Source organism: Chrysochloris asiatica, unplaced genomic scaffold (assembly GCF_000296735.1).
Source record: "Chrysochloris asiatica unplaced genomic scaffold, ChrAsi1.0 scaffold00062, whole genome shotgun sequence".
Classification (NCBI taxonomy): domain Eukaryota; kingdom Metazoa; phylum Chordata; class Mammalia; order Afrosoricida; family Chrysochloridae; genus Chrysochloris; species Chrysochloris asiatica.
In genome coordinates this window covers 3,918,208-3,931,379 of record NW_006408580.1, presented here as the reverse complement: position 1 = coordinate 3,931,379, position 13,172 = coordinate 3,918,208, and the positions used below count along the sequence as shown (strand labels likewise).

Sequence of the window (13,172 nt, the reverse complement as noted above, 5' to 3'; positions counted from 1 at the left end):
TATACTAATATTAATATTTAGGGAGACATAGGAGTCCTGGTGTGGCACTGTGGGTTAATGCGCCAGACTGCAAAGCCGTTTGAACTGCAAGGTCGGTGATTCAAGCTTACCAGCTGCTCCTTGGAAAACCTATACAGGGTTGCTATGGGTCAGAATTGACTCGATGGCACTTGACAGCAATGAGGAGGATAATCAACCTTGGATATGCCAACTCAGTTTCTCATATTTCTTTTAAGACTTTAATTTTCTTCATAAAGTACAATATTAGCTACAGTCTGATATCTCTTATTAATAATTTGACTCTTTAATGGGAACAGCTGTTATGACAAAAATGTTAATAAATCTAGGTGCAGAATTTAGCAATTCCATCTGGGCATCCCCTGCTTGGAGTCTTCTAATACGTTTCAAAAATTCAAAAGTAGCAAATTTGTCAGAATGTTCATTTCACCAATTAATTTTGTCCTCTAAATTGTCAGCTTAAGTTCCCTCCTCTATTCCTGTTTCTAAAAGACTAGTAAATTTACTTAAAGTCTCAAAATTACACATACACTATAAAGCCTAATAACTGTTGGAATAAAGTTTTGTTTAAATAGTTCAGTTTTTTTAAACATTTATTTCTCAAAATCTAAATTTGGCTTTTAAAGATTCTTTTAAAAACATGCCTATACTTAATTAGCTAGCCACCAGCAAATCTAATTTCATTCATGATAACTCTATAGGGAAACACAGGACTGCTCTTTTGGATCTCTGAGACTGAAAATCTCCATGGGAGTAGACTGCTGCATCCTACTTTCAAGTTATTCCTTAGCCATGTGAGTTTAGACTTAGTGTTCTCTCCCACCACTGGCATCTAAAGACAAAAACTTAGGCTTGTTAATTCATTTGCATATGTTTAGACTGGTTTTATTGCATATGCAAAGACGTTTACCTTTCCTTTATTGACTATGCAAAGGTTTTTAACTGTTTGGATTATGATGACAAGCTATGGACAACATTGTGGAAAATGAGTATTCTGGAATACTTAATAGTGCTCATGAGGAACCTGTACATAGAACAAGAGGCAGTCATTTGAACAGAACAAGGGGACACAGAATGGCTTAAAATCAGGAAAGGTGTGTGCCAGGGTTGTATTCTTTCACCATACTTACTCAGTCTATATGCTGAGCAAATAATTCAAGAAGGTGGATTATAGGAAGAAGAACATAGCATCAGGAGAGGAGCAAGACTCATTAATAACCTGCAATATGCAGTGATACAATTTTGCTTGCTGAAATTGAGGAGGACTTAAAATACTTACTGATAAAGATCAGGGACCACAACTTTCAGTATAGATTGCACCTCAATGTTAATAAAACAAAAACCCTCACCACTGGACCAATAAATAACATCCATGTAAATGGAGAAAAGATTGAAGTTGACAAAGACTTCATTTTGCTAAGATCCACAGTCAATGATAATGGAAGCAGCAGTCAAGAAATCAAATGACTTATTGTATTAGATAAATCTGCTGCACACGACCTCTTTAAAGTATTCAAGAGTATAGATGTCAGTTTGAGGACTAAAGTGTGCCTGACCCAAACCATGGCATTTTCATTAGGTTCATATGCATGTGAAAGTTGAACAGTGATAAGGAAGACCATAGAAGAAATGATACATTTGCATTATGGTGTTGGAGAATATTAAAAATACCATGGACTGCCAGAAGAACAAACAAATCTATGTTAGAAATACAGCCAGAATGCTCTTTAGAAGCCAGGATGGTAAGACTTTGTATATCATACTTTGGGCATATTATTAGGAGAGACTAGTCCCTGGAGAAAAACATTATGTTTTGTCAAGTGGAGGGTCATCAAAAAAGAGGAAGACCTACAGTGAGATGGATTGGCACAGTGGCAGCAGCAATAGGCTCAAGCTGAACAACAATTGTGATGATGGTACAGGACCTGGTAGTGTTTCTTTATGTTGTGTATAAGATCTCTATGAGTGGGAATTGACTAGAAGGCACCTAAAAACAATAATAGAGTGGTCCAGGGAATTTGAAAAACAATGAGAATTCAAGGTGTTTCAGGAGAGTTTTATTTTGTCCCTATATCAGATCTAAGGAAAAATTTAAAAAGGAAATTTATTTTTGCAATAACTAGTTCAAAGTGTTTACAAATAACTGAAGGAGTCCTGGTGTGGCGCTGTGGGATAATACATTGTACCACAAGGTTTGTTTGATGGTTCAAGTTCACCAATTGCTCCTTGGAAACCCTATACAAGGACGCGATAAGTCAGAACCGACTCAACAGCACTTAACCATAATAACAAAGAATGTAAAGTATATAGTTAAAAAACACTCTGACCTAAAATTGACTCTTGTAGGACCCTTGGTGGCTGTGCGCCTTAGAGTTGGTTCTGACTCCCAGCAACCTTGTGCGGGGTTTCTGGGGCTGTGGGTCTTTGCGGGAGCGGAGCACCTCACCTTTCTCCAGCAGTGCAGCTGGTGGTTTTGAGCTGCTGACCTTGTGGTTTGTGGCCCCATTCCTGGCCACTGCCCCACCCAAGCTCCCTGTGCAGGACCCTTGTAAAACAATTCGTAAAACCCCAACATAAAAGGACTCAACCATCTCGAGAATTGCGCTGTGCACACGCAGATACGTAATTGACCTTCAGAGACAAAAATAATTGACAATCTTTCTCACATTAACTTCTCAATATCTACCTGTACACCTCTACTGTAGTGACTAGAAGAGGGGCCTAAGTGAGCGGACACCCTCACCCAATGCTGGAGGCTTCTACCTTGCACACACACTACCTGTGTAGCATGGGACAGTCAACCACAGTTTTCTTTCTGTTCCAAAGTGGTGCTTTTTGTCTCTGCATTTATATTACTTCTGCTTTTGGTCCTTTTGATCACACATCTTTCCTGGAGGTGGGAGCTTTTTCTCCCTATGTTACCCAAGAAGAGACAGCAATCGTGGCCAGATAACCAAGCTACAAGCATACCCCATAATATTCCACCACTGAGACAAGAGCCAAAAACAACTGCTAAGCATTACATGTGAAAAGGGACCTATCTCCTGATCATATTCACCAGGAGACATAAAGTAAGCTCAATAATACAACAATAAACATCCACTTAAGCATTAAAACCCCCCACATAAATATTGGAAATGATGAACAAAAAACAACAAGCAATATCAAAGCATGTCCAAAAACAGAAGAGAGTAGCTGAGACAAATGAGCTGGAAACAGAAAAGGGCTTTCTAGAAGAGGAAGAGCAGGTTTTGGATATGCCTGAGAAAGAATTCAGAAGAATGATATGGGAACAACTTCAAATATTCCAAAAAGGGGTGAAGGAAAACAAGGAAGAAGTCAGGAAAGTACTACAAGAGATATCAAATAAGATTGATACAGCATTGGAAACAATTCAAAACCTGCAAAAAGAGGACAGATGATTAATAACAAGATATCAGAAATGGACAATACACTGAAAGGGGAAAGGAACAGAATAGAAGAGATGGAAGCCAGAACTAGCGAGCTGGAAGACAAATCTCCCAATACTGCTAAGATAGAAGAGCAAGCAGAAAACAGGATAAAAAAATCTGAAGAGAGTCAAAGATTCATGCTGGATAACATGAAGAAGAACAACTTAAGAATTATTGGCATACTGGGACAGGAAGAATTAGAGAAATCCACAGAGGAGATAGTTGAAGAGCTTCTGGAAGAAAATTTCCCTAACAACTTGAAAGATGAGAAGATAAACATTCAAGAAGCCAAATGTACCCCAGGAAGGATAGACCCCAAAAGAAAGTCACTAAGACATAGAATAATCAAGCTCTCCAAAACCAAAGACAAGGAGAGAATACAAAAACGGCCAAGGAGAAGAGAAATGTCGCTTATAAAGGCAAGCAAATCAGATTAAATTCTGACTATTCAGAACAAACCATGCAGACAAGAAGGCAATGGGGAGACATATACAGACTCCTACAAGAAAACAAAACAAAACCAAAAAAAAAAAAACAAAAAAATACTGCCAACCAAGAATCATCTATCCAGCAAAACTATCAATCAAATACGATGGTGCAATCAAGACATTCCATGATAAACAGAATCTGAGAAATTTTATCAAAACCAACCCAGCATTTCAAAACATCCTAAAGGGAGTTCTGTGGACTGAAAACCAACAAGAACAGACAACAACCAGAGATTGACAGGCATGGCAACACCACCTGGAACTCAGCAAACAGATAGCAGACGCCAGAACAGAACAAGATTTCAACAATGAACTCAAAGGATCAGGGAGGTCAACCAAAGATCAAAATTAAATCAATGTCTAAGAAGGGACAAATGTAGTAACAGAGATCCAGGTGGTGAGGATGTCAGGTAAATTACAGGATAAAATGGATTCTCTTAAATGGAGAGAAAAGGTAGTAGACTATAAGTATCCCCAAAGAAAGTTAATACTTTACAACTTCCCATGAAAATGAACTTCCAAACAGAATAAGCAAGCATGAAAACTAGAACAAACCAACAAGAAATAGCACAAAAAAACTCCACAAACCCAACACAAGAAGGCAAGCAGAACCAAAGAAAGAACAGCACTACCAAAAGGGTAACATAATGGCAGCAATTAATTCTTACCTATTGATAATTACATTGAATGTCAATGGATTGAATGCACCAGTGAAGAGACAGAGAGTGGCAGAATGGATAAGAAAATAAGCCCTTTCAATATGCTGCCTGCAAGAGACACACCTTACACACAAAGACAAAAACAGACTAAAAGTTAAAGGATGGAAAAAAATATACCAAGCTAACTGCAACAATAAACAAGCATGAGTGGCAATACTAATCTCGATAAAGTAAACTTCAAGATAAAAACCAGTATAAGGGACAAAGAAAGACACTATCTCATGATCAAAAGGTCAATTGAGAAAGACGACATAACCCTAATAAATATCTACACTCCCAATGAAAGAGCACCAAGATACATGAAGCAAACCTTACTAGAATTGAAGAAAGAAATAGATAAATCCACAATTAGTGGGAGATTTTTACACACCACTCTCAAAAAGGGACAGAACAACTAGAAAGAAACTCGACAAGTTACAGAGGAACTAAACTCACAAGCAACCAACTTGACCTCATAGATGTATACAGAGCATTCAATCCAAAAACAGCTCAATATACATTCTTCTCCAGTGAGCATGGAACATTTTACAGATTTGACCATGTGTTAGGTAATAAAACAAGCCTCCATAAATTTACAAACATCAAAATTCTACAGAGCATCTTCTCAGACCACAATGCTATAAAACTAGAAATCAATAATAAGAAGACCAAGGAAATAAAGTCAAATACATGGAAACTGAACAACACCTTGCTGAAAAGCGACTAGGTTAAAGGAAAAATTAAACGTGAATTCATAAAGTTCCTAGAAACAAACGAGAATGGAAACATGACATGCCAAAATCTTGGGGACATGGCAAAAAAAGTGCTGAGAGGACAACTTATTGTGATAAATGCACACATCCAAAAACAGGAAAGAACCAAAATTAACACATTAATGCAGCATCTTCAACAATTAGAAGCAGACCAGCAGAGGGAACCAAAAGAAAGGAAATAATAAAGATAAGAGCAGACACCAAAAGAAAGGAAGTGATAAAGATAAGAGCAGAAACAAACGAGATGGAAAACTGAAAAAACTATAGAAAGAATCAAGAGGACAAGAAGCTGGTTCTTTCAAAGGATTAATAAAATTGACAAACCATTGGCAAAACTAACAAAAGAAAAGAGGGAAAGGACACAAATAACTCACATTAGAAACCACATGGGCAATGTCACAATGGAACCAAACGAAATCAAAAGGATAATAACAGAATACTATGAAGAGTTGTACTCCAATAAATTTGAAAACCTAGAAGAGATAGATACATTTCTAGAAAAAAATGTTTATAAAATTGACACTGGAGGGGGAGAGAAAGAAATAGTCAGAAATATCACCATAGCTTGTAAGTCCGTCTTCTGCCTATAACTGATTGGAATACTTAAAATGGGGCTACAACGTGCCCAGTGAAGGAGGCTTCCTGCAGAGCCTCTGCATTGCACAAGATCATAGGGGAATCCTGAACAGCATCCAGAATCTTCTCAGGGGAAATTTCCATTTGAGAGGACAAGCAGAGCAACCTGGAGTGGCAAGATGAACAGAAGATCCTTCTTAAAAAAGAAAGACTGACAGGAAAAATACAAAACAATATAGGCAGACCGATAGATTACTACAAAAACAAACAAGTGGCTCACCCAGGAGACATCAAGTCAAGTGGTGGGGTCCCCCTCAGGGCAAACCTTCTTCTAAGACTAAGACTCAATGGGAATACACGGTCTGATTGGTGACCACATTCATCACCGACAAGGCGAAGTGAGGGAAAAGCAGCACTGCAGCTGCTAGTGAACCCTGCTGGAGACCTGGTTGGCCAGCAGTGTGGCAAGACCTGGGGACTCTTGGACCCAGAGTCAGTGACATAGCCACAGAGGACTAGAGTGGAGAGTGAAGCATCTAGCTGATAAGAAGAGAGGGCACATGCATAAGTACACCCACACTTGCAGATAATACTCACTTGACCTGGCTTCAATGACCAGATGATCAGAGCTCAACCAGAAGAAGAAAGAAAAGGAAGAAAAGAATAATCTGATACAATTTGATGAACTTGACCTACACCTGTTGAAGCAGTAGCTCAAAAATCTTCACAACGAGGATCATTCCCACCCCCTCCACACATGGAGAGGACAGGGATGGGCAACTTGGACATTGGCTACCCAGAATTGGGGGGGGGGGGGGAGTGGCTACAGAGGCAAGAAGTGACTGGCTTACAAGCTTTCAAGAGGGAACTTAGATCCAGAGGGCATGGAGCAAGGTAGAATCTCCACTGAATAGTATCCAATCTGTCTAGGCGGGGCTGATGAAAGGAGATGCAGATAGGTCTCTTGCAATACAATAATGAATAACTGTTTTCAGGACTGAGTTTAAGGGCTGGAAATGTAATGGTAGACATTTTGTGGCAAAGGGAGGGGAGTGATTAACTCTAAAGTCTAGGAGCAGAGGTCCCTGGGACCATCAAGGGAGCAAAGCGGAGAACGGAACCCTACCCAGAGAAGCAGTCATGCCAGAGATGAAGCCAGAGAGGATGACATGGAGAGATGGAGCGGCTGGGGACTTTGGACACAGAGAGGAAGAGGGGTTGTGTGCTGACAACCGGGGGGCAGGCTTGTGGTGTATACTCTTTGGTTGATGGATGATGCATGGAGGGGATTGTAACTATGGCAAGGAAACAATATACAATGGGATCAATGTGAAGTTAATGTCCTCCCATGTAAACTATCACATAATTCACAATAAAGCATTAAAAAAACAAAAACAAAAACAAAAAACCACGCTGACATGGCAGAATGCCAAATCAAAGCGTGGTAAAAGAAAAGAGAGGAGAAACTGTAACAGAAGAGAGAAGAAATAGTAAGCAGTCAATTCAGACCTTTAAAACGTGTAGGCTGCAGTCCCACAAAAAAAGAGAAAGAAATGCCAAAATGCCTACTCAAAGAGGGTCTTGTCCCCAGAGATTGGCAGCCTCTGCAAGTTCTCCTTTACTGAGTCCTTCTACTCCTCAAAGATTCAATCCTTCCTTACAGTACAACAATACCCAATGGTAGAATTCCTGGGTGGTTCCTTCTGGGCAAGGTCAGTCTTTCAATCTGACCTCTATCGAGTCTCCTTAGGAGACTAAGTTTCTCCATGGACTTCCAGATACCTATTGCATCAAGTCTTCAACTCAACAGACAAAACTGTTTCATACACAAACAAGACAGTTTAAAGAGAAAGACTGCTTGGGCAAAATCAAAGGTAAGGTTAGATTGCGAGAAATCCAAGAGGATTACAGGGCAGAGGGACACAAGAACAAAGTGTTTCAGCAGCTGCTTTGTCTGTATCTGCTGTGGTCAAAAGGGCTTCTTCAGGGGTCTTAGGAGGGGGACAAAAACTCTTCTCTTTGTGGTTGCTAGTTGTTACTGGGGTACAGTTTGCCCCTGACCCTACAATGGAAGATCCTTGTCTTTTGCTGACCAAGAATGATCAGGTTAGACAGACAGAGTATCCTACCAGTAAAAGATTTAAAGATTTATTGAAAGGAAAGATCTGGCTAGAGGAGATGTGGAGGGCTCTAGGCAACACTAACCCTTATCTCCCTGAACCTTTGTCTTTCTGGGGTCCTAAAGGATTCTTGGGTGGGAAAGACTCTTGTGTTTATTTGTGATAAACATTCTTTGTGGGAAGGTGGTGGAGCTACACTTATCAGGTGTGTGAGCAGTAAGAGTTCAAGATGAACTTGGTTTTGTCCAAGGTGGAGATGGCCATGAAAACATCTGGGAGGCATTGGCAGGACATATTTTGGGGGTGGTGCACATACCCTCTGTCTCTGAGTTGCAATTCAAATCCAGAGCTGGATCCAAGGCACTTGGCTGCTCATAATGAAAGATGATGTAGCAGTCAGGGCTACAAGTGCTCCAAGAATTGGTCTGCAGCTAGTAATTCCTGAAAGACGCCTTCAAGGAAGTTTAATATGCTTGTAAAAAGTAAGAAATTCTTATCTTACACATCGCAAGATGGGACTGCTCAACGATGTTCACTCCTTACACATTGTCAAAATGGCTCAAATAAGGAGGGGTGAAGCCCTTAGCATTCTTCAAGGCTTTTAGTCATAATACTTTAGTTAGTAAGTTGTTATTGCTGTTGTTAAGTGCTTTGGAATCGGTTCTGACTCATAGCGTCCCTGGATAGGGTTTCCAAGGAACAGGTGGTGAGTTTAAATCACTGACCTTGTGGTTCAAACCAACTTTGTGGTCTGGTGTTTATCTCACATCACCAAGTAGTCAATGTTTAATCTTGATTTCTGGTCTTTCTTTTATTCCCTGCCCCAAGTCCTGGTCTGAGGTGATGTATTTATTAGTGTTCCTGCTGCTCATTTAGTGAATCAGCCTCGTGTGCTGTGGCCCATGTTTGTAAAATGCATGAAGCTGCCTGCTCACCAAAAGATATGTGAGAAATTATGGGTTAAGTAAGTGAAATAAATGTATAGGAAAAATGGAGACTGAGCCATGCTCTGTAGAGCACATAAAACAGTCTGAATTCTCTTGCTACAGTACTTTCATTATTTATGGAATCAAAACTTACATTAAAAATTGCTTTTGACTCTTTCAAAAATCAATTAGGCATATTTGTGTAGGCTTAGTTCTGTGTTCTCCATTGTGTTCCATTGAACAATGTGCCTATTTATCTGCCAATAACATACTGTAAAGTGTAAAATCTACCACTACTTGTTTTTCTGTTTGGTAATGCCTTTTTATTTTACATATACATTCTTACTACAACAATGAAGTTTCAATGGCAATGAGCAAAAGAAATCACATGTTCAGTGAATAATTAAGTACTGAATTTCTATTTCGATTGTGTGGATCATGACAAGCTATGGACAACATTGCAAAGTATGAATATTCCAGAACACTTAATTGTGCTCATGAGGAATCTGTACATGGACCAAGAGGCAGTTGTTTGAACAGAACATGGGAACACCGAATGGTTTTAAATTAAGAAAAGTGTGCAACAAGATTGTATTCTTTTACCATATGTATTCAACCTGTATGCTGAGCAAATAATCCAAGAAGCTGGGTTATATGAAGAAAAGCATGGCATCAGGATTGGAGGAAGACTCATTAACAACCTGCAGTATGCAGACGATACAACCTTGCTTGCTGAAATTGAAGAGGACTTAAAATATTTACTGATGAATATCACAGAGCACAGCCTATGGTATGGATTACATCTCAATGTAAAGAAAACAAATCCTCACCACTGGACCAATAAACAACATTTTTATCAATGGAGGAAAGATTGAAGTTGTCAAGGACTTCATTCTTCATGGATCAGCTATGAACACTCATGGAAGCAGCAGCGGAGAACTCAAACAACGTATTGCATCGGGCAAATCTGCTGCACAAGACATTTTTAAAGCGTTGAAGAGTAAAGATGTCAACTTGAGGACTAAGGTGCGCCTGACCCAAGCCATGGTGTTTTCTATAACCTCATATCCATGTGAAAGCTGGACAGTGACTAAATAAGACCAGAGAAGAATTGATGCTTTTGAGTTACGGTGTTGGAGGAGAATATTGAAAGTGCCATGGGCTGCCAAAAGAACCAATAGATCTGTTTTGGAAGTGCAGCCAGAGTGCTCCTTGGAGGCCAAGATGGCCAAACTTCGTCTCTCATGCTTTGGATATATTGTCAAGAGGGACCAGTCGCTGGAGAAGGATATCATGTTTTGTAAGGTGGAGGGTCAGAGAAAAAGAGGAAAAGACCCCCAGCAAGATGGATTGGCCAAGTGGAGCATCGATGGACTCAAGCGTGGCAACAGAATCGAGCAGTGTTTTGTTCTGCTGTGTCACTATGAGTCGATACCAACTTGATGGCACCTAACAACAACAACAATAAAACTATGGTGATCATGTAACTTATACAAAGTATCTGTCAATATCTACTATCCAAACTAGAAGCTTGTTTGGATAGTAGACCCAAATCTGCTTTAAATATATCATCAATTTCAAAAGTTAGCTGCAGAAAGTGAATTCACGTAGCATATTGTGACTCATGACTTTTTAATTAGATCAAATGAATAATCTTCTAAATTAATTTCCCTTATTTTCAATTTCATGTTTTCCCATGCATGTACAAAAAGCCAAGTTATAGCTGTTAATGGGTTGGCTCCATTAGCAGAAAAAAAATCTTTGCAATAGTTAATTTATGTCAGTTTTGTATGTGTGACATTAGATGCTTGGAATGGAAATTAATTTCAGTAATGGTTCAATTTTTTCATCCAACTTATTCCATCAAATTAACCTTTTGGAAGTTAGTTTGTTAAAGGTGAAAGATCTGAATTTAATAATGCTTATTTACAAATTCATTTTTAAAATCCCATATTGAAGATAAAATTGTCTGTTTTTATAATGCGAATACACGTATACATTTCCGTGGAACAGAATTATCTTGGAAAAAATAATGTTCTCATTATACTTAGAAACCTTTGAAGTAGAAACATACTTGAAATTAATTGTGTAAAACATTATATTTCACCACAGCATATATACTACAGTAATCTACCAATCCAAATAGAAGCTGTAGTTGTCAACATTTACAAATATATTTACATATGCACACTGAGAATTATTGAATTGTAAAATTTTGTGACAAATACAATATGGAATATAGAAAAGAAAATTATAGCATGACAGTATGTGATTCTCCTTTAGTATTTAATTATGGATTAAATTTTAAATATGTTTGAGACTTTAAAGAAATACTTTGTTAATGAAATCAAACGTCCTACAAAATATTGAATTGTAAAAAAGTCTGCTAAATTTAAGTAGTATTTTGTTCAAAATCACTTGAAAAATTTTAATCAAAGTACTCAAGGAGTGAAGTGCTCCCCAAAATTCAGGTTTTTATCAAATTGCATTTGTAAAAACAATTCTTGTAAACAGGAAGAAATAGAAATTCATCATTAATCATGTATCAGTTTACATGATGCACTCCTGGTCTGGTGATGTAGGATAATCACTCATCCACGAAATCGGTTTGAACTGCAAGGTTGGCAGTTCAAATTTACCTCCTTGAAAACCTTATACAGGGTCACTATGAGTTGGAACTGACTCAACGGCACTTAACAACAACAACAATTTACATGATGAAGGCCCAAACTACTTACAAGGTTTAATTTCGACAGTCTAAAATGGTAATAATAATTTGATGATAAATGGAGAAAAGAATGAAGTTGAAGTTGTCAGAAACTTTATTTTGCTTTGATCCACAATAAATACGCATGGAAGTATTAGTCAAGAAATCAACTTTCTGCTGTGGACAGCGCAGAGGAAGCATCGTTAGTCTTTTTTTTTTTTTTCCCCCTCACTGCTGTCATGTCTAAGTCAGAGTCTCCTAAAGAGGCCGAACAGTTGCGGAAACTGTTCGTCGGAGGTTTGAGCTTTGAAACAACAGATGAGAGCCCGAGGAGCCATTTTGAGCAATGGGGGATGCTCATGGGCCGTGTGGTGATGAGAGATCTAAACACCAAGCGCTCCAGAGGCTTTGGGTTGGTCACTTACTCTACTGTGATGGAGGTGGAGGCAGCCATGAATCCAAGGCCACACAAGGTGGATGAACGAGAAGACTCTCAAAGACCAGGTACCCACTTAACTGTGAAAAAGATTTTTGTTGGTGGCATTAAAGAAGACACCGAAGAGCATCACCTAAGAGGTTATTTTGAGCAGTATGGGAAGATTGAAGTGATTGAAATCATGACAGACCGAGGCAGTGGCAAGAAGAGGGGCTTTGCATTTGTGACCTTTGATGACCATGACTCTGTAGATAAGATTGTTGTCCAGAAGTACCATACTGCGAATGGCCACAGCTGTGAAGTAAGGAAAGCCCTGTCAAAGCAAGAGATGGCCAGTGCCTCCTCCAGTCAAAGAGGTCGAAGTGGTTCTGGAAACTTCAGTGGTGGCCGTGGAGGTGGTTTTGGTGGGAATGACAACTTTGGTCGTGGAGGAAACTTCAGTGGACAAGGTGGCTTTGGTGGCAGCCGAGGTGGTGGTGGATATGGAGGCAGTGGGGATGGTTATAATGGATTTGGTAATGACAAAAGCAATTTTGGAGGAGGTGGAAGCTATAATGGTTTTGGCAATTGCAACAATCAATCTTCAAATTTTGGACCCGTGAAGGGAAGAAATTTTGGAGGCAGAAGCTCTAGCCCTTACAGTGATGGAAAACCAAGGTGGCTATGGTGGTTCAAGCATCAGTAGTAGCTATGGGAGTGGCAGAAGGTTTTAATGATTGTCAGGAAACAAAGCTTAGCAGGAGAGAAGAGCCAGAGAAGTGACAGGGAAGCTACAGGTTACAACAGATTTGTGAACTCAGCTAAGCACAGTGGTGGCAGAGCATAGCTGCTACAAAGAAGACATGTTTTAGACAATACTCATATGTATGGGCAAAAACAAACAAACAAACAAACAAACAAACAAAAAACCAAACTCGAGGACTGCATTTGTGACTAATTGTATAACAGGTTATTTTAGTTTCTGTTATGTGGAAAGTG

General features: G+C 39.1%; 1 pseudogene; it reads left to right on the top strand.

The window, feature by feature from the left end:
* The first annotated feature begins 11,997 nt into the window (after positions 1–11,997).
* On the top strand, positions 11,998–12,907 carry LOC102835579 (annotated as a pseudogene).
* Positions 12,908–13,172: the final 265 nt, after the last annotated feature.